The sequence below is a fragment of the Dipodomys merriami genome, unplaced genomic scaffold (assembly GCF_024711535.1).
Source record: "Dipodomys merriami isolate MVZ:Mamm:240054 unplaced genomic scaffold, mDipMer1.0.p SCAF_1, whole genome shotgun sequence".
Classification (NCBI taxonomy): Eukaryota; Metazoa; Chordata; class Mammalia; order Rodentia; family Heteromyidae; genus Dipodomys; species Dipodomys merriami.
In genome coordinates, this window is record NW_027202270.1 from 127075022 (window position 1) to 127086811 (window position 11790).

The window sequence follows — 11790 nt, forward strand, 5'->3', positions numbered from 1 at the left end:
AATTTCCATATGGCTGGGATAACAGGCACACACCAATATGTTCAACTTGTTGAAATAGGCGTTTATTGACTCTTCTTCTTCTTCTTCTTCTTCTTCTTCTTCTTCTTCTTCTTCTTCTTCTTCTTCTTCTTCTTCTTCTTCTTCTTCTTCTTCTTCTTCTTCTTCTTCCTCCTCCTCCTCCTCCTCCTCCTCCTCCTCCTCCTCCTCCTCCTCCTCCTCCTCCTCCTCCTCCTTCCTCCTCCTCCTCCTCCTCCTCCTCCTCCTCCTCCTCCTCCTCCTCCTCCTCCTCCTCCTCCTCCTCCTCCTCCTCCTCCTCCTCCTCCTCCTCCTCCTCCTCCTCCTCCTCCTCCTCCTCCTCCTCCTCCTCCTCCTCCTCCTCCTCCTCCTCCTTCTTCTTCTTCTTCTTCTTCTTCTTCTTCTTCTTCTTCTTCTTCTTCTTCTTCTTCTTCTTCTTCTTCTTTTGGTTGGTCATGGGGCCTGAACTCTGGGCCTGGGTGCTGTCCCTGAGCTCTTCAGCTCAAGGCTAGCACTCTACTACTTGAGCCACAGTGCCACTTCCAGCCTTTTCTGCTTATGTGGTGCTGAGGAATCTAACCCAGGGCCTCATGCATGCAAGGCAAGCGCTCTACCACTGAGCCATTGTCCCAGCCCCCTCCATGGACTCTTTTGCTTGCACTAGCCTTACTGGCACCACTATTACCCTTTAGGGTAACTAGGATTACAGATGTAAGCCACCACACCTGGCTCCTCTGAACTTTTTTTGGGCCAGTCCTGGACACTGTCCCTGAGCCTCTTTTGCTTAAGGCTAGCAATCTACCACTTAAGCCACAGTGCCACTTCTGGCTTTTTCTGTTTATGTGGTACTGTGGAATCGAACCCAGGTTTCATGTATGCTAGGCAAGTACTCTACCACTAAACCACATTCCCAGTCCATCCTCTAAACTTTTATCTGTACTATTTCCCTTGGTCCTTAATTTATGCAAAAATCTTGTATTATTATTAAATATTATAATGCATAGGCGTTGTTTTCTTCAACTAAATTACAAGACCTAAGAAGCCATGTTCAACTTCATTTTTTTTTTTTTGAACCCATCCTGGGGCTTGAACTCAGGGTCTGGGCGCTGTCCCTGAGCTTCTTTTGCTCAAGGTTAGCACTCTACCATTTGAGCCAGAGCTCTACTTCCATCTTTTTTGGGGGAGGGGATGGGGGATTTGTTGGAGATAAGAGTCTCATAGAGTTTCCTACCTGGGCTGGCATCAAACCTTGATCCTCAGATCTCATCCTCCTAAGTAGCTAGGATTATAGATGTGAGCAACCAGCGCCCAGTGATAAAATTCTTGTCTCTGTATTCATTTCAGTGCTCATGGGCATGTGGAAGGTATTCGTTAAGAGTCTGAGCAAATGAAAGAAAACTCAAAAAATATATCCCAAATGTGAAATATATCCCATCCTGATATCATTTTTCAGTAGGCAGTATTAATTTTGAGCTCAGCTGCCTTCAACTGTAAAACATTTTGTAATGCCTCACTTGTACAGAGGTGACCAGTAAACACTCTTAATTGAAGAAAGACTGAAACTCCACCTCCATTACTTATGCATAACTTGGGAAAATGAGTACACCTCAGTTTTCTCATGTGGCAATAGGAACTATTCTTTCAAGGTTTATGCTAGAATTTAGTGATATGGGAAGCATTTTATAGTCCCTGGCATGGACTAGTTCACCAGCAGGATCGCTCCTACCATTAGTTCACCACTAGGATCACTCTCGCCATTAGTTCACATGAAACATTTCATGAAAGTGGTTCCAGCAACTCACTAGTCTAGTGGGTTTAGGTGGAAAAATTGCTTCATGAGATAACAAAACAACCCTTAGCAACCCTGTGGCCCCCTGGGGCTTCTGTGTATCGCTATTAGCAAGGTTTCAGGCTGTGTTTTGTTTTCATTTGTGGCCAAGTCAGCACCCCAATGGGTGTCTTCCTATGGAACTCAGGGTACATTTGCTGCGGGGGCCCACTTTTCCTTTCTTTATTAAGAAAAGGAAACAGGAAATCAAATGTTAAAACCCTCCAACGGGTTAGTGGCACACCAAAGTTGTGAATTTAACCACACCCCCGCCAGGAAATGAAAGCAGTTTCTCACAGTGAAGTTCCCTCACTGTTCGGGGCCCACAGTGTTTTTCAGATTTGAATTAGATAGTGACAATGGAAGGGCTGAACTTGGGGCTAGGAGGCTGTCTCTGACTGGGGTACTTGTTGACTGGGTCATGGATTAGCACATAGACTTATTACTATATAAGCAGAGCAGCTTTTCGTTTACTCTGTGCAGCTCTGTTAGATGTTATAATGTGTGTGTGTGTGTGTGTGTGTGTGTGTGTGTGTGTGTGTGTGTGTGTGTGTGTGTGTGTGTGTGTGTTGGGAAGGTACATAGGCAGATTCTGACCCATACATAATGTTTGTTTTGGCTCATGTAGTATACTTTAAAATTCACTAGTATTTGAAAACATAGAGATGACTTGCACATGTGTGTGTACATGTGTGTGTATGTGTGTGTGTGTGCACACACACACATCCAATCTTGATTTTACAACTTTTCTGGGAGGAACATGGTGTTAGTGATGCTCAGCTGCTGGTGGTAGACACACAGGTCTTGGTTCAGCTGTAGTAACTCTCCCTCTACCTCCCTCATTCTTCTCCCTCTCTCCCTCTCCTTCCTTTCTCTCCACAGGGTCTTGCTAGTATCCCTGGCTGGCCTGAAAATCTCTATGTAGCCTGGGCTTGGCCTCAAGAATCCACTGCTTCTTCGTCCTGCATCCTGGGATCACAGGTGTGCACTAGCATGCCTAGCTGTGTAGGACTTCTTGCTTTGCCTCCCAACCCTCATTCATGCTTCATCTATCTGCCTTGGACTCTCATTCTTCTCCAGGGATTCACCACTTCTCTTTACTCTCCATCTCTGTGTATTAAGTGGAGGTGACTACATCTCACTCCCTAGACAAAGGACTGGGCAAACAGATCACCTCTCAATTCTTCTACCACAGAGATTGGGACAGAGATGAGTATGTGATCCCAGGGAGACCTTTGTAGTGATTGCTGGGGCAAGGATGCTGTACTGCTTTTCTCAGTAGACTTGAACCTAGAAGCACTTAAGACCTAGAGCTGTTGTCAGCCACCTTGGAGTAAGAAGAGCCTGAGAAACACTCCAGCATTAGAGGAGAGAACCACGGAACCAGGGGAGAAAGGCCTGAAAGCCTCCAGCTGAAGCCTTGCCTGATGCAGTCGAAACTACAGTTTCCAGTTAGTTGCCCACTGTTCCCTGGAAAAGAAGGCCTGACTCTTCCTTGCCTATCCTGTCTCCTAGCTGAAGTGAATTTTCCCTAGGAAGCAAGCACAAGTGGGAAAATGTGCAAGGGCACACTTTTTAGGTATCTCTAAGTGATCATTTCTATTTCAATAGAGACCTCCAGAGAGAGAGAGAGAGAGACAGACAGACAGAGACAGAGACAGAGACAGAGACAGAGAGACAGAGAGAGAGACAGAGAGAGAGAGGGAGAGAGGGAGGGAGGGAGGGATGGGGAGGGAGAATTAGTTCATTTGCTGATACTTCTTTCTTTCTTTTTTTTTTTTTTAAGTTACAAAAGTAATACACACCTTTAAAATATCCCAAAAGTTGCTGGGTACTGTTAGCTCACACCTGTAATCCTAGCTACTCAGGAGGCTGAGATCTGAGGATAGCTGTTCAAAGCCAGCCTGGGTAGGAAAATCCATGAGCCTCTATCTCCAATAAACAACTCAGAAAACCAGAAGTGGCACTGTGGCTCAAGTGGTAGAGCACCAGCCTTGAGCTGAAGAGCTGAGGGACAGTGCCCAGGCCCAGAGTTCAAGCCCCAGGACCAATTAATTAAAAAATCCAATAGTCAAGAAATCAATAATACAGATAATAATGGAAAAACCCTTTTCTCCTTTTCCTCTCAAGCCACTCTCCAGAAGCATCAGGAGTTGACTAGGGTTACTAACAACACTGTTAAAAAGAACCACTCATAGTGGGCACCAGTGGCTCATGCCTGTTATCCTAGCTACTCAGGAGGCTGAGATATGAGGAGCACAGTTCAAAGCCAGCCTGGGAAAAAAGGTCTGTGAAACTCTTGTCTCCAATTAATTACCAGAAAACCAGAAGTGACACTGTGGCTGAAAGTGCTATCCTTGAGCAAAAAAGCTCATGGCCAGTACTCAGGCCCTGAGTTCAAGCCTCCTCCCCCCTCCAAAAAACATTCTTCCCACACCTCCCCCCCACCCCCCTGTTGTGGGCCTGAACTCTGGGCCTGGGCATTGTTCCTCAGCTCTTCAGCTCAAGGCTAGCACTCTACCACTTGAGCCACAGTGCCCCTTCCAGCTTTTTCTGCTTAAGTAGTGCCAAGGAATCAAACCCAGGGCCTCATGCATACAAGGCAAGCATTCTACCACTGAGCCATCTTCCCAGCCCCAAACCACTCATGTTTATAGTGAGCTTACTGTGTTCCAGGTACAATCGTAACTACATTTATTTTCTCATTTGAATTTCACTATGTCTTGTGATGAGTGTTCATGTTCTACAGGAAAAGAGTATATGGTATAAAAAAAGGATAGGATTACAAAGGTAATCAAATTCACATACTCTACACTGGAGCCCAGAAGCCCCTGACATTACCATTCTTTTCACAGTTGTCTGTCTTATCTAGTTGTCATCTTGTTTTTATTTATTTAGTTAGTTAATTTAATTTAATTTTCTTTTTGTGCCAGTACTAGGTCTTGAACTCGGGAACTGGGTGCAGTCCTTAAACTTTTTTGCTCGAGACTAGTACTCCATCACTCGAGCCATAACTCTATTTCTGGCTTTTTGGTGATTAATTGGAGATGAGCATCTCATGGACTTTCCTGCTAGGTCTGGCTTTGAACCCCGATCCTCAGATCTCAGCCTCCCTGGGTAGCTAAGATTACAGGCATGAGCCACCAACACCGGATTCTGGCTATCATCCTTGACATTGCTCCATAACATTGCTCAAGATAAGACATTCAACACTTGTCTGGGAAAACATTGGCAACTTTCAGGGTTGTCAGCCCTTTTACCTCATGGTTGTGCAACATCTAAAGCCTCCAGCAAATGGTAATAACCCTCAAATACAAGTCAGAGGACATATGGACAAATGACATCAGCCTAAGGGTATTGTTGAGCTTTGAATCCATTGGTCATTGGTTGAGAGATGTCTATCTATTGCCTGCTTCTGGAAGGAAGGGCCTGTGCCTCTGGTCTCAGTTTTATTTCCAGAGCCCTGTGCAGGCGTGCCTGGCTGAGAGTAGGTGTTTACTGAGTGAGTGCATAAAGGGGCCAGTGTTAAATCCTTTGGGGCAGGGCATCCAGTAATTAGACTCACCCTGAGTCCTGTACAGAGGACTCAGCCCTGAAGCTGACACGACTGACCTGGATTCATAAGCATTTAATAATATTGATGTCATGCTGACGTTTACACAGGTTTTCTATGCAGCTTTTCTCATTCTTAGGAGCTGAAGTAGAACCCACACCTTACATACCATTAACAGCTAGTTTTAGAGGGGCACGTTGACAACCACAAAGGCTGTTCAAATCCTACCTCTGACATTTATTAGCTGTGTAGCTTTGAGCTTTAATCTCTCTGTGGCTCCAGTTTCCCTCCTGTAAAATTAGGATAGTAAGGGTATTTATATAGTTCAAGTTTTGGGGACTATTTGTGGATATAGGACAAAACTTTAAAAGAACAAGAAGCAAGCGGGACACCAGTGGCTCACACCTGTAACCCCTAGCTATTCAGGAGGCTGAGATTTGACGATCAGGGTTCAAAGCAGCTAGGGCAAAAAAGCCCATGATACTCTTATCTCCAATTAACTACCAAAAAGTGAAAGTGAAGCTGTGGCTCAAGTGATAAAGCACCAGACTTTTGTAGAAAAGCTAAGAAACAGTGCCCAAGCCCTGAGTTCAAGTCCCAGTACAAATAAAATAAAAAATAGAAAGTAGGCAACTTACATGAAGAGCCCTGTTGTATGGCTTATTCAAAAAGAATCAGAGGGCTGGCAAGGTGGCTCAGTGGTAGAGTGCTTGCCTCTCATGCATGAGGCCCTGGGTTCGATTCCTCAGCACCACAGAAACAGAATAAGGCCAGAAGGGGCACTGAGGTCCAAGTGTTAGAGCACTAGTGCCTTGAGCTAAAGAGCTCAGCGACAGTGCCCAGGCCTAGAGTTCAAGCCCCATGACCAACAACAAAAAGTCACATTAATGACAATATGAAATTCTCTTTCTGCTCCATAAAGCCAAGTGTACTTTTTTTTTTTTTTGCTAGTCCTGGGGCTTGAACTTAGGGTATGGACACTGTCCTTGACCTTCTTTTGCTCAAGGCTAGCACTCTACCACTTGAGCCACAGCGCCACTTTGTTTTTTTTTTTTTTTTTTTTCTGTTTATGTGGAACTGTGGAATCAAACCCAGGGCTTCACGCATGGTAGGCAAGCTCTCGACCACTAACCCAGCCTCCAAATGTACTTCTGCTTATGAAATATCATCCAAGTTGAGCACAGAATAGATTCCCTTCACTTGTCCTCAACCCTGGTGTTCCAATTTGTTCTTAGTTTCCTGGCAGTTAAAACACGTGCCTTTCTGGTCTTGGTAATAGTGCCAAATACACATAATCTCTTTAATACCCACCCGCTGGGTGTACCAGCCCCTCTCCCCCTTGTCATCGTCATCATCCTCTCCTATTCCCCTAAGTGGCCCAGCGTCATCTCATTCAGGGGGAGAAATGCCAACCACTGCAGCTGTTCTGAAATCGTGTGCATGCCAACAGTCATCTTTCCTCTCTTTCCCCCAGGCTCCATTCACCCCGCCTGTCTGTGCTGCTCCCTCTCTGTCATGGAGGGCTGAGTGGCTGTTAGGATTTGTGAGCCTAAAAAGAAACTGTTTAAAATTCAGAACATTTCCCAGAAAGTGCCAGTTGTTCGGTTCCCCCTCTCCCATAGCCTATTTATTCCTGGTTAATATCACTATTATTCTACTGTGCGACAACTTTATGCGTGTGTGACAGATTTCAACACAGCTTTCAACACAACATTTACAGAAAATACTTTGAGTAATAATGCCATAGAGCACAGAAATAGGTGGGCTCTATTTTAATAAAGTCCAATAAATGAAAATGCAAATAATTTTTAAAAGATGAATTAAGCGATAACTAGCTATCTTAGAAAATGATTTCCTACATGAAAGCTGTATGAAGAATTCAATTAAATAGCCTCTGTCGGTGCTCTTAAACCTGACTTAGAGTTTGGAACCTCATCTTATTCAGTCTGTTTCCTCAAAAATACTAGTGTAGAGCCAGGCATCAGTAGCTCATGCCTATAATCTTAGCTACTCAGGGTGAGATCTGAGGTTTGTGGAACCAGCCCTGGCAGGATAAAGTCCATGAGACTGTTATCTCCCATTACCCATCAAAAAGCCAGGAGTAGAGCTATGACTCAACAATGGTAGTCTTGAGCAAAAGAGCTAAGGGAGAACATTCGGTTCCTGAGTTCAAGCCCCAGGACCAGCAAACATACCAATAATAATAATAATAATAATAATAATAATAATAATAATAATAATAATAATAATAATAATAATAATAAAGCCAGCTGCTGGTGGCTCATGCCTGTAATCCTAACTACTCAGGAGACTGAGATCTGAGGATTGTAGTTCAAAGCCAGCCCAGGCAGCAAAGTCTGTGAGACTCTTATCTCCAATAAACCACCAGAAAACTGGAAGTGGTGCTATGGCTGAAGTGGTAGAGCGCTGGCCTTGAGCTGAAGAGCTGAGGGACAGCGCCCAGGCCCAGAGTTCAAGCCCCATGACTGACAAAAAAATAAAAATAAATAAATAAATACATAATAAAAAAAATAAACTAGTGTCAGCTGCCACCAGAATTGCTGAGTCAAAGTCCCTGGCCCAAAGTGGCTTGGTTCCATTCTGTTGAATGAAATTCAGGTGCTCAGTCCACTGGATTTTTCCTATGCCTAAGTCCCTGAGGCTGTCATCACCAAGGTGTGGCCTGGGCAGAGGCAGCAGCTATTCATATAGGTCAGAGCTATGAGATTCTGATGGTTGCTGCTTGACAGTTCCTTGATAGGGCCATGGGGAAGACAGGAATGGAGGTCTTGGTTCTCTACGAAGATCCCTAAGGTCTATGTGCAAGTCATCAGCCCCAGACCTACAGATACTTGGTGAAGTGGGGTGCAGAAAAGCATTTGTGATGGTCATCACAATGCTGGTATGGCATCACACTGTCTCCTGTGTTCAACAATCCCAGCTGTGTGGTACAGCAGCTGAGCAGGCCAGGGCATGGCTAGTCTCCATCCCCTCTGTTTTAGGTCTTGTAGGCACAGGATAGCAGGGCCACTAAGACCTGACCTCCCTTCCTCAACTGCACTGATATTTCTGCCATATTCTATTCCCTGTGACTTTTGAGAAAGCTTGGTTCTGAAATACGGCTTCTGCCCCAAATTCAATCATTCACTCAATGAACACTTTCTGGGAAGCATGAGTCGGGGGCTGGGTAAGACTTATACCATCCTTGTCTTGCCAGTCCAGGCAGAGTAGACTGCAGAGCAGGTGCACTTTCCAGTAAAGGTGAACAAAGATGCCAGGGGAGGTTTACACAATTTGCTTGAATTGAGGCCTGAAGAAAACATAGGAATTTTTAGAGATGGGGGAGATGTTGGCACATGTCTGTAATCCCAGCACTTGGGAGACTGAAGCAGGAAGATGATGTGTTTGAGGCCTAGGGAAAGAAAGGAGGCAGAGATGGAAGGATGGAGGGAGGGAGAGAGGGAAGGAAGGAAGGAAGGAAGGAAAGAAGGAAGGAAGGAAGGAAGGGAGGGAGGAAGGAAGGGAGGGAGGGAGGGAGGAAGGAAGGAAAGAAGGGAGGGAGGAAAAGAAAAGGTAAGGTAAGGAGAGGGAGAGGGAGAGGGAGAGAAACAAGGAAAAGGAAAGGGAAATAAAGAAAGGATATTTCGATAGCAGGGTAGAAGGGATTGAAAGTTACTGAGCTAGAGAAGCCAGAATGGTAAGCTTCTGCTCCAACCTGGGGGCCAGGGGATGAGAATGACATTGGTGGCAAGATTCTGCTTAAGTCCATTATTTATAAACTTCACACAATGATTCATCTATACCTTCCCCATTCCTGGCTTCATTTCCCCTTCTTGCTCCTACAAGCCCTATCTTTGATTCTGGCTCATTTCTTTTCCCCTTTTCCCTTAGTGATGGCTTCTTTCACCAGAATTCTCTATGTTCTTCTCCTCCAGCCTCTTCAAGTACTTTTTTTCTCTTCCAAATCCTTTAGAAGTGCAGTGGCCTGCAAAAGGGAGGGGGGCGACAGAGGTCTTCAATGCCTTTCAAAGGGCAGCTAAGAAATAGTGCCTCAGTCCAGTTACTAGTTATGGGAACCCCACTGCTAGGGTGGCTGCCAGTTACGGGAACTCAGCCTCGGGCCTAACATTTCTGCCAGCTCCCAGAGCCAACCACGCACCTGCCAAGCCCTCATTCCCCTGGGTAATACCTTATGGCTTCCATCATGTTAGCCAGAACGTACCCAGAGAGATTATATATGGGAAACACGTAGCTCATCGGGTACGGGTTGTCTCCTCCTCCCCCTTCTTCCTCTGGTGATGGGAGGTGGGCAAAATACCCATGGGATAAGCTCACTGAGGGTTTCTACTTCTCTGTGGGAATAATGTGTATTTCGAGAAACCTACTGCTTTAAAATATATAGAATTATGAACTGTGTCATATTAGGATTCTGCCACATGTTCTTAATATTTATATATCTAAACGTATGAAGATTCAGCTGAGCGATGTTGCTTCATATCTGTAATCCTAGCTTCTCAAGAAACGTGGAGTTGAAGATTGTGGTTCAAAGCTACCCCCCCCAACAGAAAAGTTTATGAGACTCTTATCTCCAGTGAATTACCCACAAAAAAAGCTAGAAATAGAGCTGTGGCTCAAGTGGTAGAGCACCAACCTTGAGCAAAAAAGCTAAGGGACAGTGCCCAGGCCCTGAATTCAAGCCCCACCACCAGCGCATACACACACATAAATTAAGATTTAATCTTGGAAGATACAAAAATAAATTATATATCATGAAGAATTGAATCAAGAAAAGCATATATCTTTTATGCAATAGTTACACTTTGAGTAATGGAAGGCTTTTTTGATTTATAAGGAAAAAAATTTCTAGGTGAGATTTGTCCTCAACAATGTAGGAAAATGCCAACTTTCCATCAGGCCATCCCTAAATTCAGACTATCACGTTTGTGAGTATAGCTACTGCTTCTAATTTCAGATGAAAAATTTCTGCCATTCAAAAGCAGAGCCATTTGTGTATAATTCATGAACCCCTTGGGTTCCTTTAAAATGAAAAGAGTTACTGAAATAGAAGTTATTCTTGTCACCATGCCAACAGCATGCCCACAACATCAGCTCACAAACACACTCTGTCCTGAAGCCCAGAGCACATACCCTCACATGTCCCTCCATCAGAAGGATCTTTTCATTTCCTTCTAGAACAAACCTCTTTCACGTACCTTGTCCTTTCTCTGTAGTATATTCAGCTCTCATCCTTCAGCAGGCTGGCAGGTGCACCACACACACACACACACACACACACACACACACACACACACACACACACACCTCCCTTCTCATTCCCCAATGGCTGTGTGTGTATGTGTGTGTGAACTGATGACATATTGTGACAGAACACGCAAGAGAGTGAGGCACAGCCTCAAAGCAATGCAGGTCACGGCAATAGGCTTTATATAACCCAGAGCCACGGAGAGACCTAAAATAGCAGCCTCCCGCTGCTCAGTTAGTCTCCTCCATCAACCAGGGATAAAATTAGAGCCGGCGCTGACGCGCACCTGCGTGTGCAGAGGGACTCCAGGGAGACAGCGAGAACAGGCTCAACACTGCCATCGGCCACGCAGGCTGCCAAATTTTTCAGACCCAATCTGTCACCAGACTGAGCTGCGTGTGTGTGTGTGTGTGTGTGTGTGTGTGTGTGTGTGTGTGTGTGCGCGCACGCGCGCTCTGAGGAGAACATGGCAAAGGAGCTGGCATGTCAAAGCTCCTGGCCCAGGAGGAGCTGGCAGCCAGGAGCCAAGCTAGGAGAGGCTGTGGGAAGGATGTTCAGGCTTTTCAGGAAGTTGGTTCCTCACCATTGCCCTTCTTATTCTCTAGTTCCTTTCACTCATCCCCACATTACTTATCTCTGCCCCATGTTGGGTCAAGTTTGGTCCCTTTAAAACTTCATCCTGCAAAACAAACAACCAAATGTACAATCTGGAAATGCAAAGGCTATGCCAATAAGTCAAGAGAGAAAGCTGGGGGAAAGTTATAGAATGTTCTAGAGGCTTCAGCCTGCACCTTGTCTGTAAGCCAGGCTTTCACATGCATGGGGACACTGCAATGCTGCTCATGGGTATGATGGCAGAATTGCTACCCAGCTTCAGCTGGGTGATTAGTTTTATTTTTATGCTTGAGCAAAGGTAGAGCAGAACAATTGCCTCCCTCCCTCCTTGGTCCAAAATTTGTACCAGAAAGCTTGTTATCTTAATCACCAGGTTCCAGATATAAATTCCAAGGGAACGGAGTATGGTTGACCCCAGGAAACAGGGACCAGAAAAATAATATAGACAGGCAGAAGGGAATAGGTTTGTTTGTTTGTTTGTTTGTTTGTTTTTTGGGTCCGGTCATGGAGCCTGAA